The sequence below is a fragment of the Bubalus bubalis genome, chromosome 1 (genome assembly GCF_019923935.1).
Source record: "Bubalus bubalis isolate 160015118507 breed Murrah chromosome 1, NDDB_SH_1, whole genome shotgun sequence".
Lineage (NCBI taxonomy): Eukaryota > Metazoa > Chordata > Mammalia > Artiodactyla > Bovidae > Bubalus > Bubalus bubalis.
The window spans coordinates 123,990,455-124,008,083 of NC_059157.1; the positions used below are offsets into that span (position 1 = coordinate 123,990,455).

Genomic DNA, 17,629 nt, shown 5'->3' on the forward strand with positions numbered 1-17,629 from the left:
ATAAAATGCCAAAATTCACAGATACATTGACACTCCTGCTGACAGCCTAAAATAGCATCAGCTTCCGACTGAGTGAGCCAATCGCTAGCTATTGCATTGAACTCTTCTACCTGATGATATGTCAATAGGATGACCTTATTTTCAAGATAAGTTCCCTTCTCCTTGCTCTCTCTCATTTCTAGTTTGACAGTGAAAGTGAACTTGGCTTTTTCTAAGGCTCACTGGATTAGAAGATGCCATTGTGGATGGATTGTTAAAAGTTACAAGTAACTATTCCCACGTGTAAAAGAAAACTTCATTGATTGGGATGAAATGTTGGGAGAAGGGAATTTCTGCATTTAGACAATGCTAAAATCACAAGAACCAGGTTTCAAATTCAAGAGGGAACAGAGGAATATAAACATATTTTTCAAGTCCTGTTAACAGAAATAGTTTTACATTTAGCATTTGCCTTATATTGTCTGGAGTAAGTGGCCCATGTGGGCACTATTATCCTTGTAGGGGAGCCAAGACAGTGCCACTGCAAACATCTGGTAAAGTGCCAACAGAGGCTCATCTGCAGGGATTTTGACCTGTTGCCTGGCCAGTGGAGGGACTCTTCAACTAGAGAAAATCAAATCATACTAAAAGAGTCCCCCAAAAGAAGCAGAGGGAGAAAAAGAAAGGGATTTAGTAGAAAAGCCATATGATGAGCACAGGCTTTGTGGCCCAAATCTTCTGCCATGCTTAGTTAGCGGACCTTTTGCAAGCTATAGTCATTGACAAAGTACATACAGTGGTTAGGAGGCAGACTCTGGGTTCAAATTACAGCTCCAACAATTAATAGATCCTGGACAAATTATTTAGCTTCTTTTTGGTTCAATTTTCTCATCTGTAAGAAAAAAGAGTGCCTATACCTCACTGTGTTACAGTCATGAAATATGTATAATACATGTAAAACCTGTATACATGTAGTATATAATAAGTGCTCAGTGTATGGTAGTTTTATTGTAAACAGAACCATTAATGGGGATATTTAGAATCATGTCAAACTAGAGAATCTCTGCTCCAAGCAAAAGTCTTGATGAGTAGCAGAGAGAGATTTAAGGCTTCATCTAGCTCTATCTCTTTGTGTTGCTCTTCAGAGAAGAGTAAGATAAGGAAGATGTGGTCTTTCTTCACAATGATCTTACCGTAAAGTGGAAGGTACAAACATATTATGTATATTATATAGTATATACAACATATATACATATGTGTGTGCTTATATAGATGAGAAAAAAGGCCAAAAAGTTATGAATAAAATACAACAGTAACACACATTTATATGAAATTACTGCTGACTTTTGAATTGGAGACTATGTCCCAAGGTAGGTTATAGTACCTTTCTATTTGTACAAAACCATTTTACAAAAAAGCTCCACTTGCAAGTAAGGTAGATTCTATATCTGGATCCTGGACTCCAGCAGGACAAAGTCTTCATTTTTCTTTAATCATTCACATCATAACCCAAGTAAGTTAAATTCAAGGAAGCAGCAATTGTACACTGTCCAGGTATTTCCTATTTTGCTGTCTGCCTGTTTCCTACTGAACTGACAAAGGAAACCGGAATCAGATGCGGTCCAAGCTTGCACCAGCTCTGATTGGCCTCTAATTATTCAATAGAGATTACAGGTACATTTCTGAATGGTTTGGACAACAACTTCTGATGAGTCCCAAACTCTCCTGATTAGAATGCTTTAACCAAAGGAAGGAAAAAAAAAAAAAATCAGCAGACAAAGAAAAAAAAATTAACCATGTTTTCTACTATCTGCAGTTCTTAGCCTAGTAGTAATATACTCTTTGTTCTGCTGAAAAACATTCTATATTGATTATGCTGACACTGACAGTAACGCTGTGTGGTGGCTGGCTTTATTTTAATTTTTTCTCTTCACATCTCAGATGAGAAAGTGGGTTATGATTCATCCTGCACAATCTGAGTCAAAATTCATCTTTGTCTCTTTTCAATTAGTTCTTCTGCATTCCACATTAAAAAGCAAGAGTAGTTTGCTCAGCAAATGAGAATATTGTGGTATGCTTTGTGTGTTGCTTTCTCACACAATGACTGAAAAACAGTTTTTTGTAATGACATTCCAATAACAAGAGGACATCGGAAGAAAACACAAAGTGTTAATTCAAACAGGGACAAACACGGACATTAAAAATTCAGAGCAGCTGATTATTACACACTAATCATAACTGGCATAAATCAAGTTAGATGCTGCATTGGGAAGTAATACTGACATCTCTTAAATTTTTGAGTTGTTATGGTTTAGCATACATTTCCACATCTATTTCTTTAGCTTACTCATCACAACAATTATATAAAATAGATAGGGATAATGTTTATTATTAGATGAAATAAGTGAAACTCAGAAAGGTTAAGAGGTTATATAAAGTTGCTTAAGGTACACATAATTTAATCCAGAAAACCTACAATAAGAATTTGGCTCATGGACTTCCAGGAAGGTACCGTGATTAAGACTCTGCACTTCCAATGCAGGGGGCATGGGTTTGATCCCTGGTTGGGGAATTAAGATACCACATGATGCACAGCACAGCCAAAAAAAAAAAGGTTCCATCTCTTAACCAGTCCTCGGATAAGCTGATTTCTCTGGCAAAATGATAACTCTAGACTTAAAACTGATGAAAGAATGTCTTTAAATGATGCATATGTTCTAAAGCACAATGCAAATGTCAAAAGTCTCCAGTGTCACACAGAGATACAGGACTTACACTTGGGTTTCTTGACTCCAAGTCCAGTTCTGGTTTCACTATGCCATGTAACAGAAGATGAATTATTTATTTTAATAACAGTGCTATATTGTACACTGAAGACCATTATCACATTAATGGTTACAAATATTAATATTATTTATGTACTCCAAGTATAATTAGTGAACAATATATTAAACCCAGAATATTCTTAAACAGTGATGCCAGAATAGTCAACTCAGTACACAGTATTCCTTATATTCTACAATTTTATTTTATGTTTATTAACTGACAATGTGATGTGAACCTTCTCATAAACCTTAGGAAATGAGGAACAGTACTGAGCAGAGTGCAAAATAGTGTAGGAAATATAATTCTTGAGTTTCTTTGGCAATTCTTCTGAGGCAACCAATGTCGTAATCTTACACAGGGCAGTTATTTTCCTACTGCCTGTGTTTTAACAGTGTATAGACAACAATATATGAAAAGTATTTGAGGTAAGTAAAGAAAAAGGCCAAAGGATCCCAAGAAATCATGAAGTCTATGAGAGATGAGGTCCATGGCAAAGGGACTGGCCTAAGATGTCACAAGATTATGGGACAGAGATTAGCCCAGAATCTGGCCTCTGATTACTTGATGCTTGATTCTTTATACAACTACACTGCCTCTCGTGATAATATGATGATGCTGGGTGTAAAAATTAAAAAAAAAAAAAATAAAACACAACTCAATTGATAACCTTGAGGACATCATTTCACCATAATGTCCCAATAGTCTATCTTCTGGTTGAGTTATACCCACATTTCTCAATATTTTGAACATTAGAGGGTTCATGGATGAACATTCTAAATTTAATTACGGTGTTTGCTTTCATGTCTTTTATGGGGAAAGCAACAAGTACTTAGTCCTTAAAATCAAATTATGGCTATTATTGACATGAAGATAAAATAGGTTAAAAAATAAATGAGCTGATTTAAACAAAAATGATGGGCAAATAATAGATATAGATATATTGCATGTGTGTGTGTGTTAGTGGCTTAGTCGTGTCCAACCCTTTGCAACCCCATAGACTGTAGCCCACCAGGCCCCTCTGTCCATGGGATTCTCCAGGCAAGAACACTGGAGCGGGTTGCCATTTCCTTCTCCAAAAGGAACTATAGAAAGAAAGAAAGTAAAGTCGCTCAGTTGTGTCCAACTCTCTGCGACCCCATGGACTGCAGCCCACCAGGCTTCCCCATTCATGGAATTTTCCAGACAAGAATACTGGAGTGGTTTGCCATTTCCTTCTCCAATATTATTGCATATTTGGTGAAAATTATGATGGTGGCTTCCAATGACCAAGGAATGCGAAGCTTTCAAGTTGGGAGATTAGTAACTGGCTCTTTAACTGTGCCATGATTCTAGGGCTGAATGATGCGTTTGTGTGTGCGGAGAGAGATTGAAGATGTAGCGGTTAATAACTGTTTTCAGTTGCCTCCTGCCTACTGCTGCATCTTAACCTCCTTCAGCAAGTCACTCCTGTACAGTGTTTGTGTTCTTTCTTGTTGAATTTTAATAAGTGATGTTTACCTCCAGGGAGGAGTGAAGCCAGGTCCAGGACTCAGATAAATTGAAGTTTTGATAGAGAACCAAATGGGGGCTGAGACCAGAACTGTGCAGTGCTGTAATGAAACTGGGAGAATTTAATGTAACATGACTGGCCTCAGAGGCAAAATTAGGAAGAAAATCAGGATACGGTCATTAATTTGGACTTGCTTCTGGAACTTCTCAGTTTACTGGCCTTGGGTATTTTCTGCTTACTTTCCTCTTAAAGCATTCAATTGTCTTTACTGAAAACTCTATCCACAAATAGTACACCACCAATAGATCTCTTTCTTCCCCAGCAATAGGTGGACTCCTCTGGCATTTAATCTGGCACAGGTCAGGTGGCAATAGTGGTAAAACCCCCTGAATCTGGGTGAAAAAGTATGTATTTTACACTGCCAGTCATGTCATTTGTTTCCTATCAAAGCTCTTTGTGCTAAAGGATTGAACAAATGCTTTCTCTCCTTGGTCATTATGTTACTTTATTTCTTTTGTCTCCCATGGCACACACTTCTATGATTGGTATATAGTAAGCATTCGATCAATATTTGTAGATGAGTGAATCTGTTTAATTGAAAGTACAACAGATGTCTACCAAGTAGAACTCTGCAGATGTTCAAACAATGGCTTTGCTGACAGTCAATTAATTATGCCTTCTGACAATTCTAATGTCACTTCAAAGTCTGGAAGGAGATGATTATCTGTGTGCTTTAGAGAAAGTTGTGGGGAAAGTTCAGGTTGGGGGAAAGGAGGGTGGTTTGGAGGGGAAAAGGAGTTGAGTTCACAGTTATCTGTATTGGTATGTTTAAGATCAGAAAATTCAGAATAAGCACTTGTAGGTCTGGGTATCAGCTCTGCCATGTCTCAATACACAACCACAGACAATCTACGAATTGAAACTTTCTTTTGCCATACGCAATGTATGCCCCCCAGCCTTTCTCTCTCAAGATATCAAGCTTATTTCCATGTGATTAGACAAAGGATGCTTGATTATAAAGCAAAAATTTCTTTTCTACTTTTCTTCTCATTCTTTGATAAAGAGAATGGTGATCCCAATGCAACAAAATGAGTAGGTATCTACTGTAAGTATGAAACACGGATTCTGGGTGATGCTTCCCAGTCTTGAAGGGGTGAAATGTAAGAGAACAATGTTTCACAACTGTTTTCTATGGAAAACACAAGTAAACATGGAGAAAGGATGTTTTCCCAATGTGATTCCCTGCTCATCTGACCTATTTGGATTAGGACAGAAGAAAATTGAGGAGGTAAGAGATTGTCTTGGGTTCCAGGGACCACAAAGGAAGCCCAGAGTGAAAGAAATGTAATTTAGAATTTAGAACAGAAAATCCTAACTATAAAACCTAAACATTGGCCAATTTCAATCTTTAATTTTCACAGAAAAGACATGAAAAACAGATAAATCAAGTTCAAGGGTATCAATCTAACTTTGACTGAAGTTCAATGATTGTAGCAACCATGTGTTGTTCTCCCTGAAACATTCTCTAGTGACTTCAAGTGATTTAAAAAGGAATTAGAAAGCTTGAGTTATAATCCATGGCTCTGTCACCAATTAGTTTGAAACTAAAAAACTTTCTTATTTTTGTAATCTCTAAAAGTGAGAGGATTTTCCTAGATAGCCTCTAAGATTCCCTCTAGCTGTAACAACTTATGATTCCATAAGGTGCTAAATAAACATAGGTTAAATAAATGAAGTGGTTTTTTTTTTTTTTTTTTTGTAGTTTATACCATGTCCTGACCCAGGGGATATGGAATGTCTGCTCACAATTTTCTTTTTCATGGGTTAATTAATTAATTAAACATTAAACATCTCCTATGTATCAGGAATTGATCCAGGATTAAAGATAGAGACATAGCAGTATACTAACCAAAAACTACTTCAATCAGACTTACATCTTAATGAAGTAAACAATAAATGCTACAAGTAAGTAACTTGATGAGTATGAGAAAAAGATATGGGCAGTCTCTTTGGTTCATTTGACTTCCCTGGTGGCTCAGATGGTAAAGTGCCTGTCTACAATGCGGGAGACCCAGGTTCGATCCCTGGGTTGGGAAGATCCCCTGGAGAAGGAAATGGCAATCCACTCCAAGACTATTGCCTGGAAAATCCCATGGACAGAGGAGCCTGGTAGGCTACAGTCCATGGGGTCACAAAGAGTCGGACACGACTGAGTGACTTCACTCAGTCACTCATTCTTGGTTCATTTATATTTGAAAATCAAGTATACATACATAGGTTCTAATAAGTTATTATCATTTTATCATTTTTATGGGCAGTGGATTCTTTTTTTCTTTGTTTTTAATTGGAGGAAATTTGTTTTACAATGTTGTGCTGGTTTCTGCCATACAACTACTCAAATCAGCAATGATTATACATATATCACCTCCCTCCATTCTCCACTGGGCAATGTATTTTTAACCGAAGTTGGAATAAGGTGTAACCCAGTCTGGGTTCACAAAAATAGCAGGCCCAATCTATTTCCTCACCTTTGTAAACAGCCCTGCCATTCCTTTACTCACTGCTGCTGCTAAGTCACTTCAGTCGTGTCCGACTCTGTGCGACCCCATAGATGGCAGCCCACCAGGCTCCGCCATCCCTGGGCCTCTCCAGGCAAGAACACTGGAGTGGGTTGCCATTTCCTTCTCCAATGCAGGAAAGTGAAGTCGTTCAGCCGTGTCTGACTCTTAGCGACCCCATAGACCGCAGCCTACCAGGCTCCTCTGTCTATGGGATTTTCCAGGCAAGAGTACTGGAGTGGGGTGCCATTGCCTTCTCCGCCTTTACTCACTAGCAGAGACTAATTTCTGTCCTTTGTTCAGAAAGGGGATTTTGGCCATAGAGTTCAAAACAGTCTCAGCTTTACAACCTTGAACAAGTCATTTAGGCTTTAGTTTTTGGGAAAATGAAAGGTTGTCCTATATAGTTTCTAAGATGAAATGATTCTTTATGATACTACAAATCTAGGTTTCCAAATCAATGCTTAAAAATACACCATGTAGCCAAATTAATTAAAAATTAACGTGTACTAAGATAGAACACATAAAATGCTTAGGATTATTATTTATTTAGTGCTGTAATCATATATTGCCCCGAGCAAACGTTTTACCAGAAATCACTACCACAAAAGGAAGTATATCTAATATGTCTCATTAACATAAGACATTTTATTCCCATGACCCACAAAGACCTTAAATGAAAAGATAGAGAGAAACGAAATCAAGAAATCCATTTTTCCCCAAATCAATACCACCTTTTCTCTAAACCACTTATTTTCTACTTATTCTTCCATTGTGACTTTGGGGTTTTTAATTAATTAGGTCATTTTTCTGTGAAAATAAGGTCCTTAAGGCCCCAGGTTCCATCTGTACTAAAAGAGGCTCCCACTTGGAATCACTTTCTAGTTTGTAATTGACAGGAGCACTTTGGAAACCATTTTCTTGCCACAAAATAATAATGATTAAAAAAAAACAGTGACACAAATTATTTAGAACCTGCCAGATGAGACCCTCTAAAAACTTTTCAAAGTAATCATGTTTCTCTTTGTACCAATGAAGAAGCTAAAAAAAGAGTATGTTCACTGATTTATCTCATAGTCAATGACCAACCCAGTAACATGGTGCTGAGAGGATGTAATGGGGTGGAGAGAGAGCAGAGTCTGGAATCAGTAGGCTTGCTGCTTATGGGAGCTATGAGTAGTACGGGTGGTGGAGTGGGGAGTCCCTTAATCACTCAGATCCTCTATTTCTTCATATACCAAATGGAAACAAACGCATTGTTTTGCAGGGCAGCTTCGAGCTTAGGGCTTCACTGGTGGCTCAGATGGTAAATAATCTGCCTGCAATGTAGGAGACCTGGGTTCAATCCCTGAGTTGGGAAGATCTCCTGGAGAAGGGAATGGCAACCAGCTCCAGTAATCTTAACTAGAGAATTCCACAGACAGAGGAGCCTGGTGGGCTATAGTCCATGGGATTGCAAAGAGTCAGAAACTTAAATGATATAACAAATACAATATGAAAGTGTTTTACAAAGCATTATATAAATGTTAGTTGTAATCATGTAGCAGTAATGATAAACTGGGTAGCACTGGAAATTAGATGCAAGAGCTTGATTCCCAGGCAAGCTGAGATGCCTAAGTCACAGAAGGTCAGAGTTGGATAACATTTCTGAAATCTAATCTCATAGTCCAATGAATGCTTGAATACTTATCACCACTTCCCCAACAAGGGATTATTGAGCTTTGTCCTAGGCTCATCCAAAAATTTCCTCTGTCACTTAAACATGTTAATTCGTTATATGGAATGTAAATTTTCCAGCTTCCCCTCACTTGCTTTTGTTGCTAACTTTGGAATAATACATATTAAGTCTAATTTCTTTTTGACATGGCAGTTCTCCAATAGGTTTCAAGGCTCTAGGTTTTTTTTCTCCACTCCTTCAACTGTAGCTCAAACAGTGGTTTCCAGTTTCCTAAGCCTCTTAGTCTAAGTCTTCTAGACATGCTCATTTATCCTTTGCTCTTACTAGCATAGAAAAGAAATAGACCATCTTCCTGTTGTTTGGGGCATTTTGCTTCTACTCACGCACATCCATGGGACCTCCATCTTGCTCTCAATTGAGGAGATACATAGTACCAAATGTGATGATGTGGTTTTATCAATAAAGTAATCATAGCAATGCCCATCTGAATCTTTCTTCTCTTATGGCTTGATTCATGCCAGGTCCCCACTGCCTCACATATTTTACTCTTGCCCAACTGTCCTTTGAAGCAATAAAGGCTACTTCCCCTAGAACCAACTTTTAGCTTTATGCAAGAACTCTCAATATGTCTCACTAACAATACTCAAGAGATAAGCAAAAACAAAACTTAGATAAATGCCAAGTTTTATGAAGAGAATTTACCTAGTGCTGTCTAAAGGCATAGGGATTCTTCAAATAGCTCACTAAACAATTCTAAGACTCACACACTTCAGTCTTCTTTTTTTTTTTTTTGAAGAAAGAATAAGACAACACCATGTAAACACTGCCAAGATAATTACAGCTTCATGCTTCAAAATAAGCAGGTAGATATTTTCAGTCCATCCTCAGATACATTCCATTATTCACTTTCAGATATTCTGTATTCCAAGATTATTGCCTTCTGCTTTAGGGTCTGTGCAGCCAGAATATCATTATTTTTGAGGGAGTCATGCTGTAGTTACAGGCTAAGACATGGAACCTCTCACCTACAACACCTTTTCTCTTTCAAAATGAATGAAAGCACAAAACTCAGAGGCTCTGGGTATACCAACCAACATGGAGAACACCTGGATAAATTCACAGACGTGCCTGAAAGATATCTAGAGACAAACTCAACTGTCCTTTACAGTCAGTTCAGTCGCTCAGTCGTATCCAACTCTTTGCGACCCCATGAACTGCAGCATGCCAGGCCTCCCTGTCCATCATCAACTCCCGGAGTCCACCCAAACCCATGTCCATTGAGTGGATGATGCCATCCAACTATTTCATCCTCTGTCGTCCCCTATTTCCCCCTCAAAAATACCTGAAAAATATAAGCTCTAGGGCTTCCCAGGTGGCGCTGGTGGTAAAGAACCCACCTTCCAATACAGGCGGTGTAAGAGTTGTGGGTTCAATCGCTGGGTTGGGAAGATCCCCTGGAGGGGGAAATGACAACCTACTCCAGTATTCTTGCCTGGGAAATCCCATGGACAGAGGAGCCTGGCAGGCTCTGGTCCATAGGGTTTCAAAGAGTTGAACAGGATTAAAGCAACTTAGCACCCATGTATCAGCTCCAATGTTGTCCACTAGCGCTGTTAAGTTCCACAATTTTCTAGCAATAACTTTCTCCCCCATTAGTTTCAATATCTGTTTTAAAAATCCTCCCTCTATTTTAAGTTCTGAACTTCACCTTAAATTATAATAATTTATAGTTCATTACCCCTTGTTCTTTCTGTGTATCTACCCCTGGCACTGAGAGTCTCTTCTAGCATAAACACAGTCTTCTAGTTGCCCAGGGAAACAGGTTGCTCCAAGATGCAAGCACTTGAACCAAGGCCTGTAGCCTTGCAAATGATTTGAGCTAAGGCTCTGTTGTGTGGTTAACTGAATTAAAAAAGAAAACTTCTCCTATCTTCAGTTTTCTTCTATATTTCCTCTCTCTCCCCTACAAAATAATGTTCAAGGCCTATTCAAGTACACTCCTGCTAACAAAAAGACACTTGGGAATCTGATATAACCAAAATTCAAGTCCAGTAGATGCAAAATGTTCAGAACATGAAAGGCTATCTTCCCTTCAAAGATCTGGACTGATCATACTGCTCTCTTATGCTTCATCTTTGGTAGCATTTAGCTAATATTGTAATGTAACAGTTATAATTTTTGATGAGGATGGAAAAGGAGGGGCAATGGAATACTAAAACTAGCACCTTTTCGGATGAAATCATTATAAAAAAATCAGCTGAGATCAGTTGAAGGTTCTAGCTTGTAATATTTTATCAAGAAATGGCTTGAGAAAACAAGATAGTTGTAGCTATCAGTGATTTGCTTCCTCCGAGGTCAACAGTCAACTCATGTGGTTGTTAGAGCAGTATGAGGTGGGCTATCTCTCCAGAGTATGTATCTGAGCCATGGCAAAAAGTCTATGCTTAGTCACACCAGTTAATTCAGGAGTTAAAGACAGTCAAAGTATCTTGCCAGTGACAATGAAGTCAGAGCTACAGAAGCCCTGGGAAAGAATGGTAAGGGACAGGAGTAGTTAACTACAGGGACAGCTTACAACTTTTTGCAATGGTAACAAATCAGAATGAACTTAAGATGAGATGAGTAAGTCCAAACCCAAAAAGTTAGGCTGTGTAACGAACTCATTGAGTCTCTCTCAATCTTGGTTTCTTCATCAGAGAAATAAAAACATCATTTTTATTGTAGTTGTTCAGTTGCTCAGTCATGTCTGACTCTCTGCAACCCCACGGTCTGCAGCACACCAAGCTTCCCTGTCCTTCACTATCTCCCAGAGTTTGCTCAAACTCATGTCCATTGAGTCGGTGATGCAATCCCATCATCTCATGCTCTGTCGCCCCTTCTCCTCCTACCCTCAATCTTTCCCAGCATCAAGGTCTTTTCCAATGAGTTGGCTCTTTGTATCAGGTCATGACCAGGTCCATCAGTCAGACCATGACTGTGAATAGCCTTTTTAAACTTGGAGAGCTTTAGGTAAACATCAGCTTTGGTCATCACCACCACAATGCTTATCATCTCACCAACAATAGAAAGGGTATGTGTCCAGTAGAAAATAAAGAAACAGATACATAAGAAAGAGGAATTTTCAAACAGTCAAATTTAGAAGACACAGGAATGATTCTTTACTCCTCCTGCCCAAGAAGGGAGTGTTAAGATAATTCATTCATGGCAATTCCCTAGAGGTCCCATAGTTAGGGATCTATTGCTTCCACACCAGGGAGCACAGATTTGATCCCTGGTTGGGGAACTAAGATCCTACATGCCACACAGCATGTATATAAAAAGATAATTCATCTATGGCAGGCTTCAATACTTTCAGGGGGGAGAAAGGGTGTACTGTGTAGTTATATTATCTCTAGTTTTTATAATCTGAAATGAGTCTGCCCTCCTCACAGTATTTTTACATCTATCTATCTGTTTCAAAACAATTTGCTGACATAATGACAGTTCACTCTAAATACTTCAACATTTGCTCCTGACAACAAGGATACTGTCTTATACACCAATGCCATTACCATACCCACAAAATTGACACTGATGTGTTATTATCTAATATATAGTTCATATTTAAATTTCTCTAACCTCTCCCCAAATGCCCTGATTTTTGATCCAGATCCAATCAAAATGTATGCCCTGCATTTGAATGACATGTATTTTTTCATCTTCTTTAATCTTAAATAGTCTCTTATAACACTGACATTTTTAAAGAATTCAAGACAATTGTCCTTAAGAATGGCATATCATCTACATTTGTCTATTTCCTAATGGTTAGCTTCAGGTTACATATTTCAGCAAGACTATTACATAGACAATGTTGTATACTTTCTACTACATCAAATCAGCTGGCTCATGTCAGTTTGTCTTAGTATTGGTGATGCTAAGTTTCATCACTTGCATTAAGAAAGTTTCCAAACTCTATTTGTGAAGGTATCTTTTCTCCTTTGTACTCAAGTCGTCCGTGAGGTGACCTTTTGATATCCCTCCCCTACTCTGAACATACCATAATTATAGTTCTTTAAATAAAGAAAATATGGTAAAACTGATGGGAAACTCCATAATGAAAAACAAAACAAAACAAAAAACCAAATATATTCATAAATTATTCCACTTAAGGAAAAAGAAACTAGGAGTTGCACAGAGAAAAACCAACATGACCACAGGGGAACCTTTTCCATTGATGCCATTTATTTACATTTTGTTCCTTCTCACTCACTGGTATGGCTCATAATCTAATAGGAGATCTTTGACATGAAAGCTCTTAATGACCTTCAGCAAATCAGCTATAGTGCCAATGAAAATTTCAGCATTAAATAGGCAAAGTGATAGAAAAAGTGAGCAGCTGAGGTAAGGCTAGCAATGTTAATGCAAGAGTGAGAAATTCTTTTAAGGTGGTGATTAACAATGCTATTTCCAGCCCAGAATGGAACTAAGGTAAAATTCTGATAGAGAACAAGAGATGACTCTTATTCATCTCTCTTGGGTCAGGCCCTTCTGTTGCAAACACATGATACATAGCCTTCCTCCCTTCATCTTCAGACAGACTTAACTCTGTCTTGTATGCTCACATAGTGTCTCTGGCAGACCCAACACAGTGCTGCACTCCTTGCCGCACCGATATCCCTACCATGCTTGCCTCTCTCCCATCCTTCCCAGGAACTTGTGGGTCCCCTGAGGGCAAAGATCCTGCATCTCGCTGTCCCTGGCACCCAGCATAGAGGCAGGTGTGAAAAATGTGCGTGGGAAATATTTAATGTTTAAAGAATAGAATAGTAAACCACAGTCCTGTTAACTCATCCTTTGCTTTCTGCTTTTACCTACCATGAGAGGTAGAAAAGGCATTCTGGCTTTGGAAACCATAGTCTTAACCGCATTTCATGAAATAGTTCTCATAACCTTTTATCTCAACGTGTGGGACTCATCACATAAGATAAAACACTCAGTCTTTAGGCTATTGGTTCCAGCCTACCTCTCTAACCTTATTTCCCAATATCTTGTTCCTTCCCACATGGATGCTTCACTCCAGTGATTTTATTCCCTTTTATGTTAAAATTCTGCTCATCAGAAATGACATCACTTCTCTACTATCACTGCACTTCCAAGTGTCTATTGCCATAATTTAAAAAACAACTGAAATTTTATCTACTCTATAAACACTTTCCATTCCTGCCTCATAATTTGCTCTCTCTTTCTTCTATACTCTCAAAGGAATTTGACTGAACTTTGAATAAGTTACTTGTCACTTTCTGCCTTCCCTTATTAATTAAATGCCAGAACATTGCACATATCCTCTATTAGACAATAAGCTTCTTTAAATGTAAGATCCATGTCTATCTTGCTTCATGTGCATTTAACACCTACCCAGCAGAGTAGCCTGCACATAATAGGCTGTTCATTGGTGGATGTTTTCCATATAAACTAATTTTCCTTAAATCATCCTGGGATCAATTTATATTTTCTATATAGTTTCTATATCTATGTAGTTCAATCTATCTACTTGGTGGTGCTAGTGGTAAAGAACCTGCCTGCAAGTGCAGGGGAAACAGGAGACACAAGTTTGATCCCTGGGTCAAGAAGAACCCCTGGAGGAGGAAACAGCAACCCACACCAGTATTCTTGCCTAGAGAATCCCATGGACAGAGGAGCCTGGCAGGTTACAGTTCATAGGGTCACCAAGAGTCGGACAAGACTGAAGTGACTTAACACGAACATAGAAGAGAATACCATCTCTTATTTTCCATTTGTCCAAAGCTAATCTCCTCCATAAAACCCTTCCTAAATATCCAGACTAAACTTTGGAAGGGATGGATATGTTTATTACCTGAATTGCTGTGATGGCAAAACACGTGTATCTATACATCTAAACCCACCAAATTATATACATTATGTGAAGTTCTTCGTGTACTTCAATAAAGCTGTGGGAAAAGCTTTTAGAAGAAAAAAAAATGTATAGACCTGGATTTTAGGTTCTAATCCACTCCTGCAACTTATTAGCTATTGATATTGGGCAGATTACTTAACATTTCTGAGCCTTGGTTTTCTAATCTGGAAATAATACTACCATTTACTTCACAGGATTATAGCTTTTTCTGTAAGGATGAAATGAACAAATTCTTATAAAGTACATAGTATATAATAGTCCTGCCATATTGTAAGCACTCAATAAAACTTAACCATTATTCCACATTCCCTCTCGTGGTTTGTAACATTCATTTGGCAATGATTATTTATCGATTGGTGACACATGTTCTAGTTTTGCTTGGAACTTAATTTTAAATCAAGCATTATTAATGGATTTTTAATGGGCATATCTTGTTTTCTTAAGTAAAGCATGGGATAACTTTGATTATTAAGTATATTTCTACATGCCAAGAACTTGACTGTTTTCTATAAATATTTAATTCAATACTCACAGTAACAGTATAAAACAGCCCTTATTTCCATGTTATAAATACAGCAAAACAAAATGATGTAGAGAGTAAACAATTTGTTTGCATTGTCTAAGATAGAAAGTAGTAGAGCTGGGACAGTTCTTGAAGGCAAAGGTAATATTTAATAATATGTTTCCCAGAGTACTTATTATATATTCATTAATACAGTCACTACCTATGGTCAATGTTGTTTATTTCTATCTATTCTGTTGCTATGATAATTGAAGCATACATATTTGGCATGTTAGCATTTTTGTTTTTGATATACCTTAATACAGATAATAAAGGGCCTTATTTTTCACTTTTAATAAGCTTTTTTCAAATATTATCTTAGGTCGCAATATAAGATCTTCTCCCATATCAATGACAAAGGCATGATATACTTTTAGTATATTTCAATATAACTAGAGACTTTTTCTTTTTATACTATTCTCTATCCATTTGTGCTAGGCTTCCCAGGTGGCTCAGTGGGTAAAGAATCCACCTGCAATGCGGGAGACACAGAAGATGTGAATTCAATTGCTGGGTTGGGAAGATTTCTTGGAAGAGGGCATGGCAATCCACTTCAGTATTGCTGCCTGGCAAATCCCATGGGCAGAGGAGCCTGGCAGGCTACAGTCCACAGAGTTGGACACGACTGAAGCGACTGAGCACACAGATGCACTTGTGCTAGCCTCTATCAACTTTTAGCTTTGTACACTTCTCTGCATTAATGATGTTTCTAGAGTGAACTTACTATGAAAGAAACACTAAATAACATTTGCTTCACACTTTTGATTTGGGAAAAGGGGCTGAGGCAGTGGAGAAAGAGGCCAATATGTTTAGCTGGTGGAAGGCAGAAAAGGAATCAGAATGACTCTTTATCCCCACTATTATGCTCTTTTAGCTAAGATACACTGTCTCCTGAATACAAATAAAAGCCAAATTTTTCATATTCTAATCCAGTCCATTTATGATGTGGGTTTGGACCAGTGCCCTCAGTTTGCCTGTTATTAAATATTCTCAAATAAGAAGTGGGAAGACATAAAAATAGAAAATATTTGAATAAGTAAAAGTCCTGGGCAATTTTTCCACCTCTCTGCCTTTGTTCCTACCGCTCCCCAAATGTAATATCTTCTCTCTAGAAGTTCTTAGAGCAGGGTTACTCAGAATGGTGGATGGATGCCTAGTTGACTAAGACACTCTGTGAAGAGACAAGTTCAGAAGCAGACAGTATTTATAAAATATTATAGCAGCTTGCTGCTACTGCTGCTGCTAAGTCACTTCAGTCGTGTCCGACTCTGTGCGATCCCATAGACGGCAGCCCACGAGGCTCCTCCGTCTCTGGGATTCTCCAGGCAAGAACACTGGAATGGTTGCCATTTCCTTCTCCAATGCATGAAAGTGAAGATGCTTAGTCATATCCAACTTTTAGCGACCCCATGGACGGTAGCCTACCAGGCTCCTCCGTCCATGAGATTTCCCAGGCAAAAGTCTTCTAGCAGCTTAATAGAGTAATTTATTCCTGTTAAAAATAACAACGCTAAAACTCTGTCTTCCAGTTTGTATTCTTTTTACTTCATTTTCTTAGTAACTAATTTTAATTATACTCTGTGGAGATATTGATCTCCAACAGATTAGGAAGGAAACAGAAAATCTGAAAGGCACTGCTTTAACAAGTCCAGGTTCAAGAACCATTAATTCTTCTCAAAAGCATTCCTGATGTTCTTGATGCAGAGAGCGTTTACATTTTATAACATTTGACCTAAGTCCCTCTTATAACTCTACCTGGTATACCTAGACTATCAATTATTTGTGTGCTGTTTTTGCCTTTTCTGAATAATTCCAACCTCCTTCAGGACAGGTTATGTATTTTTAATACCTCATAATTGGCATATCGGAGAAGGCAATGGCACCCCACTCCAGTACTCTTGCCTGGAAAACCCCATGGATGAGGAGCCTGATTGGCTGCAGTCCATGAAGTCGCGAAGAGTCGGACACGACTGAGCGACTTCACTTTCACTTTTCACTTTCATGCATTGGAGAAGGCAATGGCAACCCACTCCAGTGTTCTTGCCTGGAGAATCCCAGGGACGGGGGAGCCTGGTGGGCTGCCGTCTATGGCGTCGCACAGAGTCAGACACGACTGAAGCGACATAGCAGCAGCAGCAGCAGCAGCAATTGGCATATAATTTATAAATTGACATTACACTAATGGACTGAATGGATTAACCATTGATAATTATTCACAGGTTTTGAGCAGAAACAAAACAAAACAAAACAAAAACAAAGAGATAAACTCTTCCTAAATAGGGGGAAAAAATTAAGAGCAAGGAGTTTACATACCACCCAATTCCCCATCTTGTAAAGGAACGTCTCCCATTTCCCTGAACCCACACAAAAACCCTATCTCTGTCTGATGAGAAGCTAATAGATTGTCAAATATTAACTTTTAAAATAAAATTTGAATTCAAGAAACTCTGCATAACTCCTGAAATTTTAGTCCAAGCTAAACAGATATCACATTTACAGCAGTTTCACAAAGCAGTATCCAGAACACTCAGGTGTGCACATGCGTACCAACTCCAGTGCATCAAGACTCAAAGCCTCTACCAGTGGAGCTGATACTATTCCTAATTACTGATTAAGGAAAAGA

The 17,629-nt window shown here is 38.3% G+C and overlaps 1 protein-coding gene across 14 annotated transcripts in view; it reads right to left on the bottom strand.

The window, feature by feature from the left end:
* Window positions 1-17,629, bottom strand: part of LOC102391153 (LIM domain containing preferred translocation partner in lipoma) — a 756,640-nt gene that overhangs the window by 179,765 nt on the left and 559,246 nt on the right. The window lies entirely within an intron of this gene.